This window comes from Scyliorhinus torazame, chromosome 23 (genome assembly GCF_047496885.1).
Source record: "Scyliorhinus torazame isolate Kashiwa2021f chromosome 23, sScyTor2.1, whole genome shotgun sequence".
NCBI classification, from domain to species: domain Eukaryota; kingdom Metazoa; phylum Chordata; class Chondrichthyes; order Carcharhiniformes; family Scyliorhinidae; genus Scyliorhinus; species Scyliorhinus torazame.
The window spans coordinates 54,159,801-54,186,085 of NC_092729.1; the positions used below are offsets into that span (position 1 = coordinate 54,159,801).

The window sequence follows — 26,285 nt, forward strand, 5'->3', positions numbered from 1 at the left end:
AGGGAGAGAGTTTGTACAGAACAGGAGATGGTGTGAGTGAGTTTGTATCAGACCAGGAGGAGGAGGTGCAGGGAGGGAGATTGTATAGACCAGGAGGTGGAGGGAGGTGGTTGGTCAGACTAGGGGGTGGAGGGAGGGTTGTTTGTGCAGACCAGAAGGTGGAGGAAGGGAGTTTGTATCAGACCAGGAGGTGGAGGGAGTGAGTTTGTGCAGACCAGAAGGTGCAGGGAGGGAGTTTGTACAGACCAGGAGGTGGTGTGAGTGAGTTTGTATCAGACCAGGACATGGCGGGAGAGAGTTTGTGCAGACCCGGAGGTGGAGGGAGACAGTTTGTACAGACCAGAAGGTGGTGTGAGTGAGGTTGTGCAGAGCAGATGGTGGAGGGAGGGAGTTTGTGCAGACCACGAGATGGAGGGTGGGAGTTTGTACAGACCAGGAGGTGGAGGGAGTGAGTTTGTACAGACCAGGAGGTGGGGGAGTGAGTTAGTACAGACCAGGAGCTGGAGGGAGTGAGTTTGTGCAGACCAGGAGGTGGAGGAAGGGAGTTTGTATCAGACCAGGAGGTGGGGGAGTGAGTTTGTACAGACCAGGAGGTGGAGGGAGTGAGTTTGTACAGACCAGTCGGTGGAGGGAGGGATTTTGTATCAGCCCAGAAGGTGGAGGGAAGGAGTGACTTTGTACAGACCACGAGTTGGAGGGAGGGGGAGTTTGTACAGACCAGGAGGTGGAGGGAGTGAGTTTCTCCGGACCATAAGGTAGAGAGAGGGAGTTTGTACAGACCAGGAGGTGCAGGGAGTGAGTTTGTAAACACCAGTAGGTGGAGGGAGGGAGATTGTATCAGACCGGGAGGTGGAGGGAGTGAGTTTGTGCAGACCAGGAGGTGGAGGGAGGGAGTGGGGGGGGGGGTGTTCAGACCAGGAGGTGGAGGGAGTGAGTTTGAGCAGACCAGGAGTTGGAGGGAGTGAGTTTGTAAAGACCAGTAGGTGGAGGGAGGGAGGGAGTTTGTACAGACCAGGAGGTGGAGGGAGGGAGGGAGTTTGAACAGACCAGGAGGTGGAGGGAGGGAGGGAGTTTGTACAGACCAGGAGATGGACGGAGGGAATGAGTTTGTAAAGACCACGATGTGGAGGGAGTGGGGAGTTTGTACAGACCAGGAGGTGGAGGGAGTGTGTTTGTACAGACCAGTAGGTGGAGGGAGTGAGTCCGTACAGACCAGTACGTGGAGGGAGGGAGTTTGTATCAGACCAGGTGGAGGAAGTGAATTTGTGCAGACCAGAAAGTGGAGTGAGGGAGTTTGTACAGACCAGGAGGTGGAGAGAGTGAGTTTGTATAGACCAGGAGGTGGAGGGAAAGAGTTTGTACAGACCAGGAGGTGGAGGGAGTGGGTTTGTACAGACCAGGAGGTGGAGGGAGTGAGTGAGTTTGTACAGACCAGGAGGTGGAGGGAGGGAGGGAGTTTGTACAGACCAGGAGGTGGAGGGAGGCAATTAGTTTGCACAGACCTTGAGGTGGAGGGAGGGGGGAGTTTGTACAGACCAGGAGGTGGAGGGAGTTTGTTTGTACAGACCAGTGGGAGGAGGGAGTGCGTTTGTACAGACCAGAAGGTGGAGAGAGGGAGTGACTTTGTACAGACCATTTGGTGGACGGAGGGAATGAGTCTGTACAGACCAGAAGGTAGAGAAAGGGAGTGCGTTTGTACAGACCAGGAGGTGGAGAGAGGGAGTGACTTTGTACAGACCAGGTGTTGGACGGAGGGAATGAGTCTGTACAGACCAGAAGGTTGAGAGAGGGAGTGTTTGTACAGACCAGGACGTGGAGGGAGTGAGTTTGTACAGCCCAGTTCTTGCAGGGAGGGAGTTTGTATCAGACCACGAGGAGGAGTGAGTGAGTTTGTACAGACCAGGAGGTGGAGGGAGGGGGGAGTTTGTACAGACCAGTAGGTGGAGGGAGGGAGTTTGTGCAGACCAGGAGGTGGAGGGAGTGAGTTTGTGCAGACCAGCAGGTGCAGGGAGGGAGTTTGTATCAGACCAGAAGGTGGAGAGAGTGAGTTTGTATCAGACCAGGACGTGCAGGGAGGGAGATTGTATAGACCAGGAGGTGGAGGGAGTGAGTTTGTACAAACCAGGAGATGGAGGGAGGGAGTTTGTATCAGACCACGAGGAGGATGGAGGGGGGAGTTTGTACAGACCAGGACGTGGAGGGAGGGAGTTTGTATCAGACCAGGTGGTGGAGGGAGTGAGTGTGTGCAGACCAGGACGTGGAGGGAGGGAGTTTGTATCAGACCAGGAGGTGCAGGGAGGGAGATTGTACAGACCAGGAGGTGGTGTGAGTGAGTTTGTATCAGACCAGGAGGTGCAGGGAGGGAGTTTGTTCAGACCAGGAGGTGGTGTGAGTGAGTTTGTACAGACCAGGACGTGGAGGGAGTGAGTTTGTGCAGACCAGAAGGTGGAGTAGGGAGTTTGTATCTGACCAGAAGGTGGAGAGGGAGTGACTTTGTACAGACCAGAAGGTAGAGAGAGGGAATGACTTTGTACAGACCAGGTGGTGGACGGAGGGAATGAGTCTGTACAGACCAGAAAGTAGAGAGAGGGAATGTTTGTGCAGACCAGGAGTAAAGAGGGAGGGGAAAGTTTGTACAGACCAGCACGTGGAGGGAGTGGGTTTGTACGACCAGGTGGTGGAGGGAAAGAGTTTGTACAGACCAGCACGTGGAGGGAGTGGGTTTGTGCAGACCCGGAGGTGGAGGGAGACAGTTTGTACAGACCAGGAGGTGGAGGGAGTGAGTCCGTACAGACCAGTACGTGGAGGGAGGGAGTTTGTATCAGACCAGGAGGTGAAGGAAGTGAATTTGTGCAGACCAGGACGTGGAGTGAGGGAGTTTGTACAGACCAGGAGGTGGAGGGAGTGAGTCTGTACAGACCAGTAGGTGGAGGGAGGGAGTTTGTACAGACCAGGAGGTGGAGGGATTGGGTTTGTACAGACCATTAGGTGGAGGGAGTGAGTGAGTTTGTACAGACCAAGAGGTGGAGGGAGGGAATGAGTTTGTACAGACCACGAGGTGGAGGGAGGGGGGAGTTTGTACAGACCAGGAGGTGGAGGGAGGGGGGAGTTTTTACAGACCAGGAGGTGGAGGGAGTGAGTTTGTACAGCCCAGTAGGTGGAGGGAGGGAGTTTGTATCAGACCACGAGGAGGAGTGAGTGAGTTTGTACAGACCACGAGGTGGAGGGAGGGGTGAGTTTGTACAGACCAGGAGGTGGAGGGAGGGAGTTTGTGCAGACCAGGATGTGGAGGGAGAGAGTTCGTATTAGACCAGAAGGTGGAGAGAGGGAGTTTGTACAGACCACGTGGTGGAGGGAGGGGGGAGTGTGTACAGACCAGGAGGTGAAGGGAGTGAGTTTGTGCAGACCAGGAGGTGGAGGGAGTGAGTTTGTGCAGACCAGGAGGTGGAGGGAGTGTGTTTGTGCTGACCAGCAGGTGGAAGGAGGGAGTTTTTACAGACCAGGAGGTGGTGTGAGTGAGTTTGAACAGACCAGGACGTGGAGGGAGGGAGTTTGTATCAGACCAGGTGGTGGAGGGAGTGAGTTTGTGCAGACCAGGAGGTGCAGGGAGAGAGTTTGTACAGAACAGGAGATGGTGTGAGTGAGTTTGTATCAGACCAGGAGGAGGAGGTGCAGGGAGGGAGATTGTATAGACCAGGAGGTGGAGGGAGGGAGTTTGTACAGATTCGGAGGTGGAGGGAGTGAGTTGTGCAGACCAGAAGGTGGAGGAAGGGAGTTTGTATCAGACCAGGAGGTGGAGGGAGTGAGTTTGTGCAGACCAGAAGGTGCAGGGAGGGAGTTTGTACAGACCAGGAGGTGGTGTGAGTGAGTTTGTATCAGACCAGGACATGGCGGGAGAGATTTTGTGCAGACCCGGAGGTGGAGGGAGACAGTTTGTACAGACCAGGAGGTGGAGGAAGGGAGTTTGTATCAGACCAGGAGGTGGGGGAGTGAGTTTGTACAGACCAGGAGGTGGCGGGAGTGAGTTTGTACAGACCAGTAGGTGGAGGGAGGGATTTTGTATCAGTCCAGAAGGTGGAGGGAAGGAGTGACTTTGTACAGACCACGAGGTGGAGGGAGGGGGAGTTTGTACAGACCAGGAGGTGGAGGGAGTGAGTTTGTACAGACCAGAAGGAAGAGAGAGGGAGTTTGTACAGACCAGGAGTTGCAGGGAGTGAGTTTGTAAACACCAGTAGGTGGAGGGAGGGAGATTGTATCAGACCGGGAGGTGGAGGGAGTGAGTTTGTGCAGACCAGGAGGTGGAGGGAGGGAGTGGGGGGGTGTACAGACCAGGAGGTGGAGGGAGTGAGTTTGAGCAGACCAGGAGTTGGAGGGAGTGAGTTTGTAAAGACCAGGAGGTGGAGGGAGGGAGTTTGTACAGACCAGGAGGTGGAGGGAGGGAGGGAGTTTGAACAGACCAGGAGGTGGAGGGAGGGAGGGAGTTTGTACAGACCAGGAGATGGACGGAGGGAATGAGTTTGTAAAGACCACGATGTGGAGGGAGGGGGTTTGTACAGACCAGTAGGTGGAGGGAGTGCGTTTGTACCTACAAGAAATTGGAGAGTGGGAGTGACTTTGTACAGACCAGTTGGTGGACGGAGGGAATGAGTCTGTACAGACCAGAAGGTAGAGAGAGGGAGTGTTTGTACAGACGAGGAGGTGGAGGGAGGGAGTGTGTTTGTACAACCACGAGGTGTAGGGAGAGGGAGTTTGTACAGACCAGGAGGTGCAGGGAGTGAGTTTTTACAGACCAGGTGGTGGATGGAGGGAATGAGGCTGTACAGACCAGAAGGTAGAGAGCGGGAATGTTTGTGGAGATCAGGAGTAAAGAGGGAGGGGGAGTTTGTACAGGCCAGGACGTGGAGGGAGGGAGTTTGTACAGACCAGGAGGTGGAGGGAGTGAGTTTTTACAGACCAGGAGGTGGAGGGAGGGAGTTTGTACAGACCAGGAGATGGAGGGAGTGAGTTTGTATCAGACCAGGAGGTGGAGGGAGTGAGTTTGCGCAGACCTGGAGTTGGAGGGAGTGAGATTGTGCAGACCAGGAGGTGGAGGGAGGGAGTTTGTATCAGGCCAGAAGGTGGAGAGAGGGAGTGACTTTGTACAGACCAGGCGGTGGACGGAGGGAATGAGTCTGTACAGACCAGAAGGTAGAGAGAGGGAGTGAGTTTGTACAGACCAGGAGGTGGAGAGAGGGAGGGACTTTGTACAGACCAGGTGCTGGACGGAGGGAATGAGTCTGTACAGACCAGAAGGTAGAGAGAGGGAGTGTTTGTACAGCCCAGGCGTGGGAGGGAGTGACTTTGTACAGTCCACGAGGTGGAGGGAGGGGGGAGTTTGTACAGACCAGGAGGTAGAGAGAGTAAGTGTTTGTACTGATCAGGAGGCGGAGGGAGTGAGTGAGTTTGTACAGACCACGAGGTGGAGGGACCGGGGAGTTTGTACAGACCAGGAGGTGGAGGTAGTGAGTTTGTACAGACCAGTAGGTGGAGGGAGGGAGTTTGTATCAGACCAGGAAGTGGGGGGATTGAGTTTGTGCATACCAGGAGGTGGAGGGAGTGATTTTGTACAGACCAGGAGGTGCAGGGAGGGAGATTGTACAGAACAGGAGGTGGTGTGAGTGAGTTTGTATCAGACGAGGAGGTGCAGGGAGGGAAATTGTACAGACCAGGAGGTGGAGGGAGTGAGTTTATGCAGACCAGAAGGTGCAGGGAGGGAGTTTGTACAGACCAGGAGGTGGTGTGAGTGAGTTTGTACAGACCAGGACGTGGAGGGAGTGAGTTTGTACAGACTAGGAGGAGGAGGGAGTGAGTTTGTGCAGACCAGGAGGTGGTGTGAGTGAGTTTGTACAGACCAGGTCGTGGAGGGAGTGAGTTTGTGCAGACCAGGAAGTGGATGGAGGGAGTTTGTATCAGACCAGGGGGTGGAGGGAGTCAGTTTGTGCAGACCAGGTGGTGGAGGAGTGAGTTTTTGCAGACTGAGGTGGAGCGAGGGAGTTTGTATCTGACCAGGAGGTGGAGGGAGTGAGTTTGTACAGACCAGTAGTTGGAGGGAGTGATTTTGTACAGACCTGGAGGTGGAGGGAGTGAGTGTGTGCAGACCAGGAGGTGGAGGGACTGACTGTGTGCATACCAGGAGGTGGAGGAAGTGAGTGTGTGCAGACCAGGAGGTTAGGGAGTGAGTTTGTATCAGACGAGGAGGTGCAGGGAGGGAAATTGTGCAGACCAGGAGGTGGAGGGAGGGAATGAGTTTGTACAGACCAGGAGGTGGAGGGAGTGAGTTTGTTCAGACCAGGACGTGGAGGGAGGGAGTTTGTACAGACCAGGAGGTGGATGGAGGGAGTTTGTACAGACCAGGAGTTGGAGGGAGAGTTTGTACAGACCAGGAGGTGGAGGGAGTGTGTTTGCTCAGACCAGGAGTTGGAGGGAGTGATTTTGTACAGACCAGGAGGTGGAGGGAGTCAGTTTGCACAGACCAGGAGGTGGAGGGAGTCAGTTTGCACAGACCAGGAGGTGGAGGGAGTGAGTTTGCACAGACCAGTAGGGTGAGGGAGTGACTTTGTGCAGGCCATGATGTGGAGGGAGTTTGTATCAGACCAGGATGTAGAGGGAATGAGTCTGTACAGACCAGATGGTAGATAGAGGGAGTGTTTGTACAGACCAGGAGGTGGAGGGAGGGATGTTTATACAGACCAGGAGGCGAAGGGAGGGAGTTTGTACAGCCACGAGGTGGAGGGAGGGGGGAGTTGTACAGACCAGGAGGTGGAGGGAAGAAGTTTGTACAGACCAGGAGGTGGAAGGTGGGAGTTTGTGCAAACTACGAGGTGGAGGGAGGGGTGGCTTTGTACAGACCAGTAGGTGGAGGGAGTGAGTTTGTGCAGACCAGGAGGTGGAGGGTCAGAGTTTGTGCAGACCAGGAGGTGGAGGTAGTGAGTTGGTACAGACCACGAGGCGGAGGGAGGGAGTTTGTACAGACTACGAGGTGGAGGGAGGGGTGGGTTTGTACAGACCAGTAGGTGGAGGGAGTGAGGTTGTGCAGACCAGGAGGTGGAGGGAGTGAGTTGGTATAGACCACGAGGTGGAGGGTGGGAGTTTGTGCTGACCAGGAGGTGGAGGGAGTGAGTTGGTACAGACCATTAGCTGGAGTGAGTGAGTTTTTACAGACCAGGAGGTGGAGGAAGGGAGTTTGTGCAGACCAGGAGGTGGAGGGAGTGAGTTTGTGCAGACCAGGAGGTGCAGCGAAGCAGTTTGTATCAGACCAGAAGGGGGAGAGAGGGAGTTTGTACAGACCACGTGGTGGAGGGTGGGGGTAGTTTGTACATACCAGGAGGTAGTGTGAGTGAGTTTGTACAGAGCAGGACGTTGAGGGAGGGAGTTTGTATCAGATCAGGAGGTGCAGGTAGTGAGTTTGTGCAGACCAGGAGGTGGAGGGAGGGAGTTTGTACAGACCAGGAGGTGGAGAGAGTGAGTTTGTACAGACCAGGAGATGGAGGGAGGGAGTTTGTGCAGACCAGGAGGTGGAGGGAGGGTGTGAGTTTGTGCAGACCAGGTGATGGAGGGAGGGGAGAGTGTGTACATAACAGGAGGTGGAGGGAGTGTATCAGACCACTAGGTGGAGAGAGGGAGTTTGTACAGACCACGTGGTGGAGGGAGGGGAGAGTGTGTACATAACAGGAGGTGGAGGGAGTGAGTTTGTGCAAACCAGGAGGTGGAGGGAGAGTGTTTGTGCTGACCAGGACGTGGAGGGAGGGAGATTGTATCAGACGAGGTGGTGGAGGGAGTGAGTGTGTGCAGACCAGGAGGTGCAGGGAGGGAGTTTGTACAGAACAGGAGGGGGTGTGAGTGAGTTTGTATCAGACGAGGAGGTGCAGGGAGGGAGATTGTACAGACCAGGAGGTGGTGTGAGTGAGTTTGTACAGACCAGGAGGTGCAGGGAGGGAGATAGTACAGACCAGGAGGTGGAGGGAGTGAGTTTGTACAGACTAGGAGGTGGAGGGAGGGAGTTTGTATCAGAGCAGGAGGTGGAGGGAGTGAGTTTGTGCAGACCAGAAACTGCAGGGAGGGAGTTTGTACAGACCAGGAGGTGGTGTGTGTGAGTTTGTATCAGACGAGGAGGTGCAGGAAGGGAGATTGTACAGACCAGGAGGTGGTGTGAGTGAGTTTGTACAGACCAGGACGTGGAGGGAGCGCGTTTGTGCAGACCAGGACGTGGAGGGAGTGAGTTTGTACAGCCCAGTAGGTGGAGGGAGGGAGTTTGTATCAGACCTCGAGGAGGAGGGAGTGAGTTTGTACAGACCATGAGGTGGTATGAGTGAGTTTTTACTGACCAGGAGGTGGAGGGAGGAAATGAGTTTGTACAGACCACGAGGTGGAGGGACGGGGGAGTTTGTACAGACCAGGAGGTGGAGGGAGTGAGTTTGTACAGACCAGTAGGTGGAGGGAGGGAGTTTGTATCAGACCAGGAAGTGGGGGGAGTGAGTTTGTCCAGACCAGGAGGTGGAGGGAGAGAGTTTTTACAGACCAGGAGGTGGAGGAAAGGCGCTTGTACAGACCAGAAGTTGGAGGGAGGGAGTTTGTGCAGACCAGGAGGTGGAGGGAGTGAGTGTGTGCAGACCAGGAGGTGCAGGGAGGGAGATTGTACAGACCAGGAGGTGGAGGGAGTGAGTTTGTATCAGACCAGGAGGTGCAGGGAGGGAGTTTGTACAGACCAGGAGGTGGTGTGAGTGAGTTTGTACAGACCAGGACGTGGAGGGAGTGAGTTTGTGCAGACCAGGAGGTGGAGGGAGTGAGTTTGTGCAGACCAGGTGGTGGAGGAGTGAGTTTGTGCAGACTATGAGGTGGAGCGAGGGAGTTTGTATCTGACCAGGAGGTGGAGGGAGTGAGTTTGTACAGACCAGGAGGTGGAGGTAGTGATTTTGTACAGACCAGGAGGTGGAGGGAGTGAGTGTGTGCAGACCAGTAGGGGGAGGGAGTGAGTTTGTATCAGACCAGGAGGTGGAGGGAGTGAGTTTGTGCAGACCAGGAGGTGGAGGGAACGAGTTTGTACAGACCAGGAGGTGGAGGGTGGGAGTTTGTGCAGACCAGGAGGTGGAGGTAGTGAGTTGGTACAGACCACGAGGCGGAGGGAGGGAGTTTGTACAGACTACGAGGTGGAGGGAGGGGTGGGTTTGTACAGACCAGTAGGTGGAGTGAGTTAGTTTTTACAGACCAGGACGTGGAGGAAGGGTGTTTGTACAGACCAGAAGTTGGAGGGAGGGAGTTTGTGCAGACCAGGAGGTGCAGGGAGGGAGTTTGTATCAGACCACAAGGTGGAGAGAGGGAGTTTGTACAGACCGCGTGGTGGAGGGAGGGGAGAGTGTGTACATACCAGGAAGTGGAGGGAGTGAGTGTGTGCAGACCAGGAGGTGCAGGGAGGGAGTTTGTACAGAACAGGAGGTGATGTGAGTGAGTTTGTATCAGACCAGGAGGTGGAGCGAGGGAGTTTGTACAGACCAGGAGGTGGAGGGAGTGAGTTTGTACAGACAAGGAGGTGGAGGGAGTGAGTTTGTATCAGACCAGGAGGTGGTGTGAGTGAGTTTGTATCAGACGAGGAGGTGCAGGGAGGGAGATTGTACAGACCAGGAGGTGGTGTGAGTGAGTTTGTACAGACCAGGACGTGGAGGGAGCGCGTTTGTGCAGACCAGGAGGAGGAGGGAGTCTGTTTGTATCAGACCAGAAGGTAGAGAGAGGGAATGACTGTGCAGTCCAGGAGTAAAGAGGGAGGGGGGAGTTTGTACAGACCAGGACGTGGAGGAAGTGAGTTTGTACAGCCCAGTAGGTGGAGGGAGGGAGTTTGTATCAGACCTCGAGGAGGAGGGAGTGAGTTTGTACAGACCATGAGGTGGTATGAGTGAATTTTTACAGACCAGGAGGTGGAGGGAGGGAGTTTGTACAGACCAGGAGGTGGAGGGAGTGAGTTTGTATCAGACCAGGAGGTGGAGGGAGTGAGTTTGTGCAGACCAGGAGTTGGAGGGAGTGAGTTTGTGCAGACCAGGAGGTGGAGGGAGGGAGTTTGTATCAGACCAGAAGGTGTAGAGAGGGAGTGCGTTTGTACAGACCAGAAGGTGGAGAGAGGGAGTGAGTTTGTGCAGACCAGGTGGTGGACGGAGGGAATTAGTCTGTTCAGACCAGAAGGTAGAGAGAGGGAGTGTTTGTACAACCCAGGCGGGGGAGGGAGTGACTTTGTACAGTCCACGAGGAGGAGGGAGGGGGGAGTTTGTACAGACCAGGAGGTAGAGAGAGTGAGTGTTTGTACTGATCAGGAGGTGGAGGGAGTGAGTGAGTTTGTACAGACCACGAGGTGGAGGGACGGGGGAGTTTGTACAGACCAGGAGGTGGAGGGAGTGAGTTTGTACAGACCAGTAGGTGGAGGGAGGGAGTTTGTATCAGACCAGGAAGTGGGGGGAGTGAGTTTGTCCAGACCAGGAGGTGGAGGGAGAGAGTTTGTGCAGACCCGGAGGTGGAGCGAGACAGTTTGTACGGACCAGGAGGTGGAGTGAGTGAGTTTTTACAGACAAGGAGGTGGAGGAAAGGCGTTTGTACAGACCAGAAGTTGGAGGGAGGGAGATTGTGCAGACCAGGAGGTGGAGGGAGTGAGTGTGTGCAGACCAGGAGGTGCAGTGAGGGAGATTGTACAGACCAGGAGGTGGAGGGAGTGAGTTTGTATCAGACCAGGAGGTGCAGGGAGGGAGTTTGTACAGACCAGGAGGTGGTGTGAGTGAGTTTGTACAGACCAGGACGTGGAGGGAGTGATTTTGTGCAGAGCAGGAGGAGGAGGGAGTGTGTTTGTAACAGACCAGGAGGTACAGGGAGGGAGTTTGTACAGACCAGGGGGTGGTGTGAGTGAGTTTGTACAGACCAGGGCGTGGAGGGAGTGAGTTTATGCAGACGAGGAGGTGGTGGGAGTGAGTTTGTGCAGACCAGGACGTGGAGGGAGGGAGTCTGTATCAGACCAGGGGGTGGAGGGAGTCAGTTTGTGCTGACCAGGTGGTGGAGGAGTGAGTTTGTGCAGACGAGGAGGTGGAGCGATGGAGTTTGTATCTGACCAGGAGGTGGAGGGAGTGAGTTTGTACAGACCAGTAGTTGGAGGGAGTGATTTTGTACAGACCAGGAGGTGGAGCTGGTGAGTGTGTGCAGACCAGGAGGTGGAGGGAGGGAGTGTGTGCAGACCAGGAGGTGGAGGAAGTGAGTGTGTGCAGACCAGGAGGTTGGGGAGTGAGTTTGTGCAGACCTGAAAGTGGAGGGAGGGGGAGTTTGTACAGACAAGGAGGTGGTGTGAGTGAGTTTGTGCAGACCAGGAGGTGGAGGGAGAGAGTGAGTTTGTACAGACCAGGTGGTGGAGGAGTGAGTTTGTGCAGACTAGGATGTAGAGAGAGTGAGTGTTTGTACTGATCAGGAGGTGGAGGGACGGGGGAGTTTGTACAGACCAGGAGGTGGAGGCAGTGAGTTTGTGCAGATCAGGAGGTGCAGGGAGGGAGTTTGTATCAGACCAGAAGGGGGAGAGAGGGAGTTTGTACAGACCACGTGGTGGAGGGTGGGGGTAGTTTGTACATACTAGGAGGTGGTGTGCGTGAGTTTGTACAGACCAGGACGTGGAGGGAGGGAGTTTGTATCAGATCAGGAGTGGAGGGAGTGAGTTTGTCCAGACCAGGAGGTGGAGGGAGGGAGTTTGTACAGACCAGGAGGTGGAGAGAGTGAGTTTGTACATACCAGGAGGTGGAGGGAGGGAGTTTGTGCAGACCAGGAGGTGGAGGGAGGGTGTGAGTTTGTACAGACCAGGTGATGGAGGGAGGGAGTTTGTATCAGACCAGACGGTGGAGAGAGGGAGTTTGTACAGACCACGTGGTGGAGGGAGGGGAGAGTGTGTACATACCAGGAGGTGGAGGGAGGGAGTTTGTGCAGACCAGGAGGTGCAGGGAGGGGGAAGTGTGTACAGACCAGGAGATGGAGAGAGTGAGTTTGTGCAGACCAGGAGGTGGAGGGAGTGTGTTTGTGCTGACCAGGAGGTGGAAGGAGGGAGTTTTTACAGACCAGGAGGTGGTGTGAGTGAGTTTGTACAGACCAGGACGTGGAGGGAGGGAGTTTGTATCAGACCAGGTGGTGGAGGGAGGGAGATTGTGCAGACCAGGAGGTGCAGGGAGGGAGTTTGTACAGAACAAGAGGTGGTGTGAGTGAGTTTGTATCAGACCAGGAGGTGCAGGGAGGGAGATTGTACAGACCAGGAGCTGGAGGGAGTGAGTTTGTACAGACTAGTAGGTGGAGGGAGGGAGTTTGTATCAGACCAGGAGGTGGAGGGAGTGAGTTTGTGCAGACCAGAAGGTGCAGGGAGGGAGTTTGTACAGACCAGGAGGTGGTGTGAGTGAGTTTGTACAGACCAGGAGGTGCAGGGAGTGAGTTTGTGCAGACCAGGAGGTGGTGTGAGTGAGTTTGTACAGACCAGGTCGTGGAGGCAGTGAGTTTGTGCCGACCAGGAGGAGAAGGGAGGGAGTTTGTATCAGACCAGGGGGTGGAGGGAGTCAGTTTGTGCAGACTAGGAGGTAGAGAGAGTGAGGGTTTGTACTGATCAGGAGGTGGAGGGAGTGAGTGAGTTTGTACAGACCACGAGGTGGAGGGACGGGGGAGTTTGTACAGACCAGGAGGTGGAGGTAGTGAGTTTGTACAGACCAGTAGGTGGAGGGAGGGGGTTTGTATCAGACCAGGAAGTGGGGGGATTGAGTTTGTGCAGACCAGGAGGTGGAGGGAGTGATTTTGTACAGACCAGGACGTGGAGGGAGGGAGTTTGTATCAGACCAGGTGGTGGAGGGAGTGAGTTTGTGCAGTCCAGGAGGTGCAGGGAGGGAGTTTGTACAGAACAGGAAGTGGTAAGAGTGAGTTTGTATCAGGCCAGGAGGTGCAGGGAGGGAGATTGTACAGACCAGGAGATGGAGGGAGTGAGTTTGTACAGACTAGGAGGTGGAGGGAGGGAGTTTGTATCAGACCAGGAGGTGGAGGGAGTGAGTTTGTGCAGACCAGGAGGTGCAGGGAGGGAGTTTGTACAGACCAGGAGGTGGTGTGAGTGAGTTTGTATCAGACCAGGAGGTGCAGGGAGGGCGATTGTACAGACCAGGAGGTGGTGTGAGTGGGTTTGTACAGACCAGGACGTGGAGGGAGTGAGTTTGTGCTGACTAGGAGGAGGAGGGTGTGAGTTTGTGCAGACCAGGAGGTGGTGTGAGTGAGTTTGTTCAGACCAGGTCGTGGAGGTGGTGAGTTTGTGCAGACCAGGACGTGGATGGAGGGAGTTTGTATCAGACCAGGGGGTGGAGGGAGTCAGTTTGTGCAGACAAGGTGGTGGAGGAGTGAGTTTGTGCAGACTAGGAGGTGGAGCGAGGGAGTTTGTATCTGACCAGGAGGTGGAGGGAGTGAGTTTGTACAGACCAGTAGTTGGAGGGAGTGATCTTGTACAGACCAGGAGGTGGAGGGAGTGAGTGTGGTGTGCAGACCAGGAGATGGAGGGAGTGAGTGTGTGCAGACCAGGAGGTGGTGGAAGTGAGTGTGTGCAGACCAGGAGGTTAGGAAGTGAGTTTGTGCAGACCTGAAAGTGGAGGAAGAGGGCGTTTGTACAGACAAGGAGGTGGTGTGAGTGAGTTTGTGCAGACCAGGAGGTGGAGGGAGGGAGTGAGTTTGTACAGACCAGGAGGTGGAGGGAGTGAGTTTGTTCAGACCAGGACGTGGAGGGAGGGAGTTTGTACAGACCAATAGGTAGATGGAGGGAGTTTGTACAGACCAGGAGTTGGAGGGAGAGTTTGTACAGACCAGGAGGTGGAGGGAGTGTGTTTGCTCAGACCAGGAGGTGGAGGGAGTGATTTTGTACAGACCAGGAGGTGGAGCGAGTGAGTTTCTACAGACCAGGAGGTGGAGGGAGTGAGTTTGCACAGACCAGGAGGTGGAAGGAGTGAGTGTGCATAGACCAGGAGGGTGAGGGAGTGACTTTGTGCAGGCCAGGATGTGGAGGGAGGGAATTTGTATCAGACCAGAATGTAGAGGGAATGAGTCTGTACAGACCAGATGGTAGATAGAGGGAGTGTTTGTACAGACCAGGAGGTGGAGGGAGTGAGTTTGTGCAGACCAGGAGGTGGTGTGAGTGAGTTTGTGGAGACCAGGAGGTGGAGGGAAGAAGTTTGTACAGACCAGGAGGTGGAGGGTGGGAGTTTGTGCAGACCAGGAGGTGGAGGTAGTGAGTTGGTACAGACCACGAGGCGGAGGGAGGGAGTTTGTACAGACTACGAGGTGGAGGGAGGGGGGGTTTGTACAGACCAGTAGGTGGAGTGAGTGAGTTTTTACAGACCAGGAGGTGGAGGGAGGGAGTTTGTACAGACCAGGAGGTGGAGAGAGTGAGTTTTTACAGACCAGGAGGTGGAGGGAGGCAGTTTGTGCAGACCAGGAGGTGGAGGGAGGGTGTGAGTTTGTACAGACCAGGTGATGGAGGGAGGGAGTTTATATCAGACCACAAGGTGGTGAGAGGGAGTTTGTACAGACCACGTGGTGGAGGGAGGGGAGAGTGTGTACATACCAGGAGGTGGAGGGAGTGAGTTTGTGCAGACCAGGAGGTGGTGTGAGTGAGTTTGTACAGACAAGGACGTGGAGGGAGGGAGTTTGTCTCAGACCAGGTGGTGGAGGGAGTGAGTGTGTGCAGACCAGGAGGTGCAGGGAGGGAGTTTGTACAGAACAGGAGGTGATGTGAGGTGATGTGAGTGAGTTTGTATCAGACCAGGAGGTGCAGTGAGGGAGATTGTACAGACCAGGAGGTGGAGGGATTGAGTTTGTACAGACTAGGAGTTGGAGGGAGGGAGTTTGTATCAGACCAGGAGGTGGAGGGAGTGAGTTTGTGCAGACCAGAAGGTGCAGGGAGGGAGTTTGTACAGACCAGGAGGTGGTGTGAGTGAGTTTGTACAGACCAGGACGTGGAGGTAGCGAGTTTGTGCAGACCAGGAGGAGGAGGGAGTGTGTTTGTATCAGACCAGGAGGTGCAGGGAGGGAGTTTGTGCAGACCAGGAGGTGGTGTGACTGAGTTTGTACAGACCAGGACGTGGAGGGAGTGAGTTTATGCAGACCAGGAGGTGGCGGGAGTGAGTTTGTACAGACCAGGAGGTGGAGTAGGGAGTTTGTATCTGACCAGAAGGTGTAGAGGGGGAGTGACTTTGTACAGACCAGAAGGTGGAGAGAGGGAGTGACTTTGTACAGACCAGGTGGTGGACGGAGGGAATGAGTCTGTACAGACCAGAAGGTAGAGAGAGGAAATGTCTGTGCAGACCAGGAGTAAAGAGGGAGGGGGGAGTTTGTATCAGACCTCGAGGAGGAAGGAATGAATTTGTACAGACCATGAGGTGGTATGAGTGAGTTTTTACAGACCAGGAGGTGGAGGGAGGGAGTTTTTACAGACCAGGAGGTGGAGGGAGTGAGTTTGTGCAGACCAGGAGGTGGACGGAGGGAGCTTGTATCAGACCAGAAGGTGGAGAGAGGTAGTGCGTTTGTACAGACCAGAAGGTGGGGAGAGGGAGTGAGTTTGTACAGACCAGCTGGTGGACGAAGGGAATGAGTCTGTACAGAACAGAAGGTAGAGAGAGGGAGTTTTTGTACAGCCCAGGCGGGGGAGGGAGTGACTTTGTACAGTCAACGAGGAGGAGGGAGGGGGGAGTTTGTACAGACCAGGAGGTAGAGGGAGTGAGTGTTTGTAATGATCAGGAGGTGTAGGGAGTGAGTGAGTTTGTACAGACCACGAGGTGGAGGGACGGGGGAGTTTGTACAGACCAGGAGGTGGAGGGAGTGAGTTTGTACAGACCAGTAGGTGGAGGGAGGGAGTTTGTATCAGACCAGGAAGTGGGGGGAGTGAGTTTGTCCAGACCAGGAGGTGGAGGGAGAGAGTTTGTGCAGACCCGGTGGTGGGGCGAGACAGTTTGTACGGACCAGGAGGTGGAGTGAGTGAGTTTTTACAGACCAGGAGGTGGAGGAAAGGCGTTTGTACAGACCAGAAGTTGGAGGGAGGGAGTTTGTGCAGACCAGGAGGTGGAGGGAGTGAGTGTGTGCAGACCAGGAGGTGCAGGGAGGGAGATTGTACAGACCAGGAGGTGGAGGGAGTGAGTTTGTACAGACCAGAAGGTGCAGGGAGGGAGTTTGTACAGTCCAGGAGGTGGTGTGAGTGAGTTTGTATCTGACCAGGAGGTGCAGGGAGGGAGATTGTACAGACCAGGAGGTGGTGTGAGTGAGTTTGTACAGACCAGGACGTGGAGGTAGTGAGTTTGTGCAGACCAGGCGGAGGAGGGAGTGTGTTTGTATCAGACCAGGAGGTGCAGGGAGGGAGTTTGTACAGACCAGGGGGTGGTGTGAGTGAGTTTGTACAGACCAGGACGTGGAGGGAGTGAGTTTGTGCAGACGAGGAGGTGGTGTGAGTGAGTTTGTACAGACCAGGACGTGGAGCGAGGGAGTTTGTATCTGACCAGGAGGTGGAGGGAGTGAGTTTGTACAGACCAGTAGTTGGAGGGAGTGATTTTGTACAGACCAGGAGGAGGAGCTGGTGAGTGTGTGCAGACCAGGAGGTGGAGGGAGGGTGTGTGTGCAGACCAGGAGGTGGAGGAAGTGAGTGTGTGCAGACCAGGAGGTTAGGGAGTGAGTTTGTGCAGACCTGAAAGTGGAGGGAGGGGGAGTCTGTACAGACAAGGAGGTGGTGTGAGTAGGTTTGTGCAGACCAGGAGGTGGAGGGAGGGAGGGAGTTTGTACAGACCAGGAGGTGGAGGGAGTGAGTTTGTTCAGACCAGGACGTGGAGGGAGGGAGTTTGTATCAGACCAGGAGGAGGAGGGAGGTAGTTTGTACAGACCAGGAGGTGGATGGAGGGAGTTTGTACAGACCAGGAGTTGGAGGGAGAGTTTGTACAGACCAGGAGGTGGAGGGAGTGTGTTTGCACAGACCAAGAGGGTGAGGGAGTGACTTTGTGCAGACCAGGAGGCGAAGGGAGGGAGTTTGTACAGCCACGAGGTGGAGGGAGGGGGGAGTTGTACAGACCAGGAGTTGGAGGGAGTGAGTTTGTACAGACCAGTAGGGGGAGGGAGTGAGTTTGTATCAGACCAGGAGGTGGAGGGAGTGAGTTTGTGCAGACCAGGAGGTGGTGTGAGTGAGTTTGTGCAGACCAGGAGGTGGAGAGAACGAGTTTGTACAGACCAGGAGGTGGAGGGAGGGAGTTTGTGCAGACCAGGAGGTGGAGGTAGTGAGTTGGTACAGACCACGAGGCGGAGGGAGGGACTTTGTACAGACTACGAGGTGGAGGGAGGGGTGGGTTTGTACAGACCAGTAGGTGGAGTGAGTGAGTTTTTACAGACCAGTGGGTGGAGGAAGGGCGTTTTTACAGACCATAAGTTGGAGGGAGGGAGTTTGTGCAGACCAGGAGGTGGACGGAGTGAGTTTGTGCAGACCAGGAGGTGCAGGGAGGGAGTTTGTATCAGACCAGAAGGTGGAGAGAGGGAGTTTGTACAGACCACGTGGTGGATGGTGGGGGGAGTTTGTACATACCAGGAGGAGGTGTGAGTGAGTTTGTACAGACCAGGACGTGGAGGGAGTGAGTTTCTGCAGACCAGGAGGTGACGGGACTGAGTTTGTGCAGACCAGAAGGTGGAGTAGGGAGTTTGTATCTGACCAGAAGGTGTAGAGAGGGAGTGACTTTGTACAGACCAGAAGGTGGAGAGAGGGAGTGACTTTGTACAGACCAGGAGTAAAGAGGGAGGGGGGAGCTTGTACAGACCAGGACGTGGAGGGAGTGAGTATGTACAGCCCAGTAGGTTGAGGGAGGGAGTTTGTATCAGACCTCGAGGAGGAGAGAGTGAGATTGTACAGACCATGAGGTGGTATTAGTGAGTTTTTACAGACCAGGTGGTGGAGGGAGGGAGTTTGTACAGACCAGGAGGTGGAGGGAGTGAGTTTGCATCAGACCAGGAGGTGGAGGGAGGGAGTGAGTTTGTGCAGACCAGGAGTTGGAGGGAGTGAGTTTGTGCAGACCAGGAGGTGGAGGGAGGGAGTTTGTATCAGACCAGAAGGCGGAGAGAGGGAGTGCGTTTGTACAGACCAGAAGGTGGAGAGAGGGAGTGAGTTTGTACAGACCAGAAGGTAGAGAGAGGGATTGTTTGTACAGCCCAGGCGGGGAAGGGAGTGACTTTGTACATCCACGAGGAGGAGGGAGGGGGGAGTTTGTACAGACCAGGAGGTAGAGAGAGTGAGTGTTTGTACTGATCAGGAGGTGGAGGGAGTGAGTGAGTGCAGACCAGGAGGTGGAGGAAGTGAGTGTGTGAAGACCAGGAGGTTAGGGAGTGAGTTTGTGCAGACCTGAAAGTGGAGGGAGGGGGGGTTTGTACAGACAAGAAGGTGGTGTGAGTCGGTTTGTGCAGACCAGGAGGTGGAGGGAGGGAGTGAGTTTGTACAGACCAGGAGGTGGAGGGAGTGAGTTTGTTCAGACCAGGACGTGGAGGGAGGGAGTTTGTATCAGACCAGGAGGTGGAGGGAGATAGTTTGTACAGACCAGGAGGTGGATAGAGGGAGTTTGTACAGACCAGGAGTTGGAGGGAGAGTTTGTACAGACCAGGAGGTGGAGGGAGTGTGTTTGCTCAGACCAGGAGGTGGAGGGAGTGACTTTGTGCAGGCCAGGATGTGGAGGGAGGTTGTTTGTATCAGACCAGGATGTAGAGGGAATGAGTCTGTACAGAACAGATGGTAGATAGAGGGAGTGTTTGTACAGACCAGGAGGTGGAGGGAGGGATGTTTATACAGATCAGGAGGCGAAGGGAGGGAGTTTGTACAGCCACGAGGTGGAGGGAGGGGGGAGTTGTACAGACCAGGAGTTGGAGGGAGTGAGTTTGTACAGACCAGTAGGGGGAGGGAGTGAGTTTGTATCAGACCAGGAGTTGGAGGGAGTGAGTTTGTGCAGACCAGGAGGTGGTGTGAGTGAGTTTGTGCAGACCAGGAAGTGGAGGGAATGAGTTTGTACAGACCAGGAGGTGGAGGGTGGGAGTTTGTGCAGACCAGGAGGTGGAGGTAGTGAGTTGGTACAGACCACGAGGCCGAGGGAGGGAGTTTGTACAGACTACGAGGTGGGGGGAGGGGTGGGTTTGTACAGACCAATAGGTGGAGGGTGGGAGTTTGTGCAGACCAGGAGGTGGAGGGAGTGAGTTTGTGCAGACCAGGAGGTGCAGGGAGGGAGTTTGTATCAGACCACAAGGTGGAGAGAGAGAGTTTGTACAGACCACGTGGTGGAGGGAGGGGAGAGTGTGTACATACCAGGAGGTGGAGGGAGTGAGTTTGTGCAGACCAGGAGGTGGAGGGAGTGTGTTTGTGCTAACCAGGAGGTGGATGGAGGGAGTTTTTACAGACCAGAATGTGGTGTGAGTGAGTTTGTACAGACCAGGTGGTGGAGCGAGTGAGTGTGTGCAGACCAGGAGGTGCAGGGAGGGAGTTTGTACAGAACAGGAGGTGATGTGAGCGAGTTTGTATCAGACCAGGAGGTGCAGGGAGATAGATTGTACAGACTAGGAGGTGGAGGGAGGGAGTTTGTAACAGACCAGGAGGTGGAGGGAGTGAGTTTGTATCAGCCCAGGAGATGCAGGGAGGGAGATTGAACAGACCAGGACGTAGAGGGAGTGAGTTTGTGCAGACCAGGAGGTGGCGGGGGTGAGTTTGTGCAGACCAGAAGGTGGAGTAGGTAGTAGGGAGTTTGTATCTGACCAGAAGGTGTAGAGAGGGAGTGACTTTGTACTGACCAGAAGGTGGAGAGAGGGGGGAGTTTGTACAGACCAGGACGTGGAGGGAGTGAGTTTGTACAGCCCAGTAGGTGGAGGGAGGGAGTTTGTATCAGAACTCGAGGAGGAGGGAGTGAGTTTGTGCAGACCAGGAGGTATGAGTGAGTTTTTACAGACCAGGAGGTGGAGGGAGGGAGTTTGTACAGACCAGGAGGTGGAGGGAGTGAGTTTGTATCAGACCAGGAGGTGGAGGGAGTGAGTTTGTGCAGACCAGGAATTGGAGGGAGTGAGTTTGTGCAGACCAGGAGATGGAGGGAGGGAGTTTGTATCAGAACAGAAGGTGGAGAGAGGGAGTGCGTTTGTACAGACCAGAAGGTGGAGAGAGGGGGTGACTTTGTACAGACCAGGTGGTGGACGGAGGGTATGAGTCTGTACAGACCAGAAGGTAGAGAGAGGGAGTGTTTGTACAGACCAGGAGGTGGAGGGAGGGATGTTTATACAGACCAGGAGGGGGAGGGAGGGAGTGAGTTTGTACAGCCCAGGCGGGGGAGGGAGTGACTTTGTCCAGTCCACGTGGTGGAGGGAGGGGGGAGTTTGTACAGACCAGGAGGTAGAGAGAGTGAGTGTTTGTACTGATCAGGAGGTGGAGGGAGTGAGTGAGTTTGTACAGACCGCGAGGTGGAGGGACGGGGGAGTTTGTACAGACCAGGAGGTGGAGGGAGTGAGTTTGTACAGACCAGTGGGTGGAGGGAGGGAGTTTGTATCAGACCAGGAAGTGGAGTGGGTGAGTTTGTCCAGACCAGGAGGTGGAGGGAGAGAGTTTGTGCAGACCCGGATGTGGAGCGAGACAGTTTGTACGGACCAGGAGGTGGAGGGAGTGAGTTTTTACAGACCAGGAGGTGGAGGAAAGGCATTTGTACAGACCAGAAGTTGGAGGGAGGGAGTTTGTGAAGACCAGGAGGTGGAGGGAGTGAGTGTGTGCAGACCAGGAGGTGAAGGGAGGGAGTTTGTATCAGACCACAAGGTGGAGAGAGGGAGTTTGTACAGACCACGTGGTGGAGGGAGGGGGGAGTGTGTACATACCAGGGGGTGGAGGGAGTGTGTTTGTGCTGACCAGGAGGTGGAAGGAGGGTGTTTTTACAGACCAGGAGGTGGTGTGAGTGAGTTTGTACAGACCAGGACGTGGAGGGAGGGAGTTTGTATCAGACCAGGTGGTGGAGGGAGTGAGTTTGTGCAGACCAGGAGGTGCAGGGAGGGAGTTTGTACAAAACAGGAGGTGGTGTGAGTGAGTTTGTATCAGACCAGGAGGTGCAGGGAGGGAGATTGTACAGACCAGGAGGTGGAGGGAGTGAGTTTGTACAGACTAGTAGGTGGAGGGAGGGAGTTTGTATCAGACCAGGAGGTGGATGGAGTGAGTTTTTACAGACCAGAAGGTGCAGGGAGGGAGTTTGTACAGACCAGGAGGTGGTGTGAGTGAGTTTGTACAGACCAGGAGGTGCAGGGAGTGAGTTTGTGCAGACCAGGAGGTGGTGTGAGTGAGTTTGTACAGACCAGGTCGTGGAGGGAGTGAGTTTGTGCAGACCAGGCCGTGGAGGGAGGGTGTTTGTATCAGACCAGGGGGTGGAGGGAGTCAGTTTGTGCAGACCAGGTGGTGGAGGAGTGAGTTTGTGCAGACTAGGAGGTGGAGGGAGAGAGTTTGAACTGACCAGGAGGTGGAGGGAGTGAGTTTGTACAGACCAGTAGTTGGAGGGAGTGATTTTATACAGAACAGGAGGTGGAGGAGTGAGTTTGTGCAGACTAGGAGGTGGAGCGAGGGAGTTTGTATCTGACCAGGAGGTGGAGGGAGTGAGTTTGTACAGACCAGTAGTTGGAGGGAGTGATTTTGTACAGACCAGGAGGTGGAGGGAGTGAGTGTGTGCAGACCAGGATGTGGTGTGAGTGAGTTTGTGCAGACCAGGAGGTGGAGGGAAGGAGTTTGTACAGACCAGGAGGTGGAGGGTGGGAGTTTGTGCAGACCAGGAGGTGGAGGTAGTGAGTTGGGACTGGCCACGAGGCGGAGGGAGGGAGTTTGTACAGACCAGTAGGTGGAGTGAGTGAGTTTTTACAGACCACGTGGTGGAGGGTGGGGGGAGATTGTACATACCAGGAGGTGGTGTGAGTGAGTTTGTACAGACCAGGACGTGGAGGGACGGAGTTTGTATCAGATCAGGAGGTGGAGGGAGTGAGTTTGTGCAGACCAGGAGGTGGAGGGAGGGAGTTTGTACAGACCAGGAGGTGGAGAGAGTGAGTTTGTACAGACCAGGAGGTGGAGGGAGGGAGTTTGTGCAGACCAGGAGGTGGAGGCAGGGTGTGAGATTGTACAGACCAGGTGATGGAGGGAGGGAGTTTGTATCAGACCACGAGGTGGAGGGAGTGAGTTTGTGCAGACCAGGAGGTGAAGGGAGTGGGGATTACGTACAGACCAGGAGGTGGAGGGAGTGAGTTTGTACAGACCAGGAGGTGGAGTGAGGGAATTTGTACTGACCAGGAGGTGGATGGAGTTAGTTTGTGCAGACCAGGATGTGGAGGGAGTCAGTTTGTACAGACCAGGAGGTGGAGGGAGGGAGTTTGGACTGACCAGGAGGTGGAGAGAGTGAGTTTGTACAGTCCAGGAGGTGGAGGGGGTGAGTTTGTACAGACCAGGGGGTGGAGGGAGTGAGCTTGTACAGACCAGGAAGTTGAGTGAGTGAGTTTGTCCAGACCAGCAGGGGGAGGAGAGTGAGTTTGTGCAGACCAGGAGGTGGAGGGAGTGAGTTTCTACAGACCAGTAGGTGGAGGAAGTGAGTTTGTACAGACCAGAAGGTGGAGGGAGTGAGTTTGTACAGACCAGGAGGTGGAAAGAGTGAGTTTGTACCGACCAGGAGGTGGAGTGAGTGAGTTTGTACAGACCAGGAGGTGGAGGGAGAGAGTTTGTACCGACCAGATGGAGGGAGTGAGTTTGTACAGACCAGGAGGTGGAGGGAGTGAGTTTGTACCGACCAGGAGGTGGAGTGAGGTAGTTTGTGCAGACCAGGAGGTGGATGGAGTGAGTTTGTGCAGGCCAGGAGGTGGAGGGAGTGAGCCTGTGCAGACCAGGGGGTGGAGGGATTGAGTTTGTGCAGACCAGGAGGTGAAGGGAGTGGGGAGTATGTACAGACGAGGAGGTGGAGGTTGGGAGGTTGTACAGACCAGGAGGTGGAGGGAGTGAGTTTGTATAGACCAGGAGGTGGAGTGAGGTAGTTTGTGCAGACCAGGAGGTGGATGGAGTGAGTTTGTGCAGGCCAGGAGGTGGAGGGAGTGAGTTTGTACAGACCAGCAGGTGGAGCGAGGGAGTTTGTATGGACCAGGAGGTGGTGGGAGTGAGTTTGTACAGACCAGGAGGAGGAGGGTGTGAGTTTGTACAGTCCAGGAGGTGGAGGAGGTGAGTTTGTGCAGAGCAGAAGGTGGAGGGAGTGAGTTTGTACAGACCAGGAGGTGGAGGGTGTGAGTTTGTACAGACCAGGTGGTGGAAGGAGTGAGTTTGTACAGACCAGGAAGGGGAGTGAGTGAGTTTGTCCAGACCAGGAGGGGGAGGAGAGTGAGTTTGTGCAGACCAGGAGGTGGAGGGAGTGAGTTTGTACAGACCAGGAGGTGGGGGGAGTCAGTTTTTACAGTCCAGGAGGTGGAGGAAGTGAGTTTGTGCAGACCAGGAGTTGGAGGGAGTCAGTTTGTACATACCAGGAGGTGGAGGGAGGGAGTTTGTGCAGACCAGGAGGTGGAGGGAGTGAGTTTGTACTGACCAGGAGGTTGAGGGAGTGAGTTTGTACAGACCAGGAGGTGGAGGGAGTGAGTTTGCGCTGACCAGTAGGTGGAGGGAGCGAGTTTGTACAGACCAGGAGGTGGAGGGAGTGAGTTTCTACAGACCAGGAGGTGGAGGGAGGGAGTTTCTACAGATCAGGAGGTGGAGGAAGTGAGTTTGTGCAGACCAGGAGGTGGAGGGAGGGAGTTTCTACAGATCAGGAGGTGGAGGAAGTGAGTTTGTGCAGACCAGGAGGTGGAGAGACGGAGTGTGTTTATTGAAGTCTTGGGGTGTGAGGCTGTAATCTTAAGAATATTAATATATACCACAAACCTAATGTTGCTGCTTTGTGCCGAGTGTGTCCCTGTCAGTCTGACAGATTCTGCTTCCTGCTTTCTCATTGTTCTCCATCAGACTGAATAACCCGTATTTAATTCCTTCATCATGTTTTCTTTTACTTTTAGTGGGTCATATTACAAAACATTGGCTGAAAGCCCTGTCCAGAAACAGTGATGTGCCAATCACTGAGAAGATGGCACCTAAATTTGTCCTTCTCGAAACCATGAATAATCATAATCGTAAAGAAGGTAAAGATGGATGCTCCAGCGAGTGATACCCATCAACCCGGGATCTCCATGTTCGCACTGAATGGAAGCTTCTTTCCTGGAAAACAGGCTAATTTATTACTTCACTCCTCTAACACCTGACCTTGTATTCCTGCTGTCTGGATAATGGCCTGTAATCAGAAATAAAACTTATTGCATTGGTCACTGCTTCATGTCTTGTTAACCCTCAGGATCAGGCTGTCTGTAGCGAAGGTGTCCGGTTTGAATTGAGGCTGGGCACAGATGTGTTCATTCCAGATAACGGGAAGGGGAGGTCGGTGCAAATGGTCTGAGATAAGATAGGGGGCCACAATATCAGCTCTCTGACCACTTACATGTCAGGATGTCTCACAAATACTGGGCTATGGAGAATGAGCTGGTGGCCTGGAAGTGATAGAAGGTAACCATGGAAATGGTTCTGGAGCTCGGCAATTGATTCAGAAAATAGGGAAGGGATTTAGTGGGTGAGTAAGAGGATGGTGAAGTGATTCCGAAGCTGAGATCATAATTCAGGGGATGGTGCAGGAGATCAGAGTGTGGAGGAATTGTTGAGTGGGTGCTGAGGTTTGTTTTCATTTTTCAGGGCACCCCGGATGTTTTCAGGACACCACAAAAGTTTTCCGGGAACCGTTCACGGTTTCTAGACGCCATGGTGTGTTTCACAACACGGATAAGGGTCTCTAGGCGCCATGGAAAGGTGCAGGGCACCGTGAAGGGTTTCAAGGCCCCATGGAAGTGTGCAGGGCACCCTGACGGGTTTTCAGGCGCCATAGAGGGGTTCAGGGCACCGGAAGACCATAAGACATAGGAGCGGAAGTAAGGCCATTCGGCCCATCGAGTCCACTCCGCCATTCAATCATGGATGATTTCAACTCCATTTACCCGCTCTCTCGCCATAGCCCTTAATTCCTCGAGAAATCAAGAATTTACCAACTTCTGTCTTAAAGACACTCAACGTCCCGGCCTCCACCGCCCTCTGTGGCAATGAATTCCACAGACCCAACACTCTCTCGCTGAAGAAATTTCTCCTCATCTCTGTTCTAAAGTGACTCCCTTTTATTCTAAGGCTGTGCCCCCAGGTCCTAGTCTCCCCTGCTAATGGAAACAACTTCCCTACGTCCACCCTATCTAAGCCATTCATTATCTTGTAAGTTTCTATTAGATCTCCACTCAACCTCCTAAACTCCAATGGACATAATCCCAGGATCCTCAGACGTTCATCGTATGTTAGTCCTACCATTCCTGGGATCATCTGAGTGAATCTCCGCTGGACCCGCTCCAGTGCCAGTATGTCCTTCCTGAGGTATGGGGCCCAAAATTGCTCACAGTATTCTAAATGGCTCTCCTTGGTCTAACCTATTTGTTATCTCTTCAAAGAACTCTAACAGGTTTGTCAGGCACGACCTCCCCTTACTAAATCCACGCTGACTTGTCCTAATCTGACCCTGCACTTCCAAGAATTTAGAAATCTCATCCTTAACAATGGATTCTAGAATCTTGCCAACAACCGAGGTTAGGCTAATTGGCCTAAAATATTCCATCTTTTTCCTTGTTCCCTTCCTGAACAGGGGGATTACAACAGCGATTTTCCAATCCTCTGGGACTTTCCCTGACTCCAGTGACTTTTGAAAGTTCATAACTAACGCCTCCACTATTTCTTCAGCTATCTCCTTTAGAACTCTAGGATGTAGCCCATCTGGGCCCGGAGATTTATCAATTTTTAGACCTCTTAGTTCTCTAGCACTTTCCCCTTTGTGATGGCTACCATATTCAACTCTGCCCCCCTGACTCTCCTGAATTGTTGGGATATTACTCATGTCTTCTACTGTGAAGACTGACGCAAAGTACGTATTTAGTTCCTCAGCTATTTCCTTGTCTCCCATCACTAGATTACCAGCGTCACTTTGGAGTGGCCCAATGTCTACTTTTGCCTCCCGTTTGTTTTTAATGTATTTAAATAAACTTTTACCATCATTCCTAATGTTACTGGCTAGCCTACCTTCATAATTGATCCTCTCTTTCCTTATTTCTCTCTTTGTTATCCTCTGTTTGTTTTT

At 54.0% G+C, this 26,285-nt stretch overlaps 1 long non-coding RNA gene across 1 annotated transcript in view; it reads left to right on the forward strand.

Moving 5' to 3' along the window:
• The window catches only part of LOC140399754 (uncharacterized), a 251,162-nt gene extending 226,771 nt beyond the window's left edge, over positions 1 to 24,391 (forward strand). The window contains exon 2 of the long non-coding RNA XR_011937849.1: positions 24,088 to 24,391. This is a non-coding gene — a long non-coding RNA (uncharacterized lncRNA). The remainder of the gene's footprint in view (positions 1 to 24,087) is intronic.
• Positions 24,392 to 26,285: the final 1,894 nt, after the last annotated feature.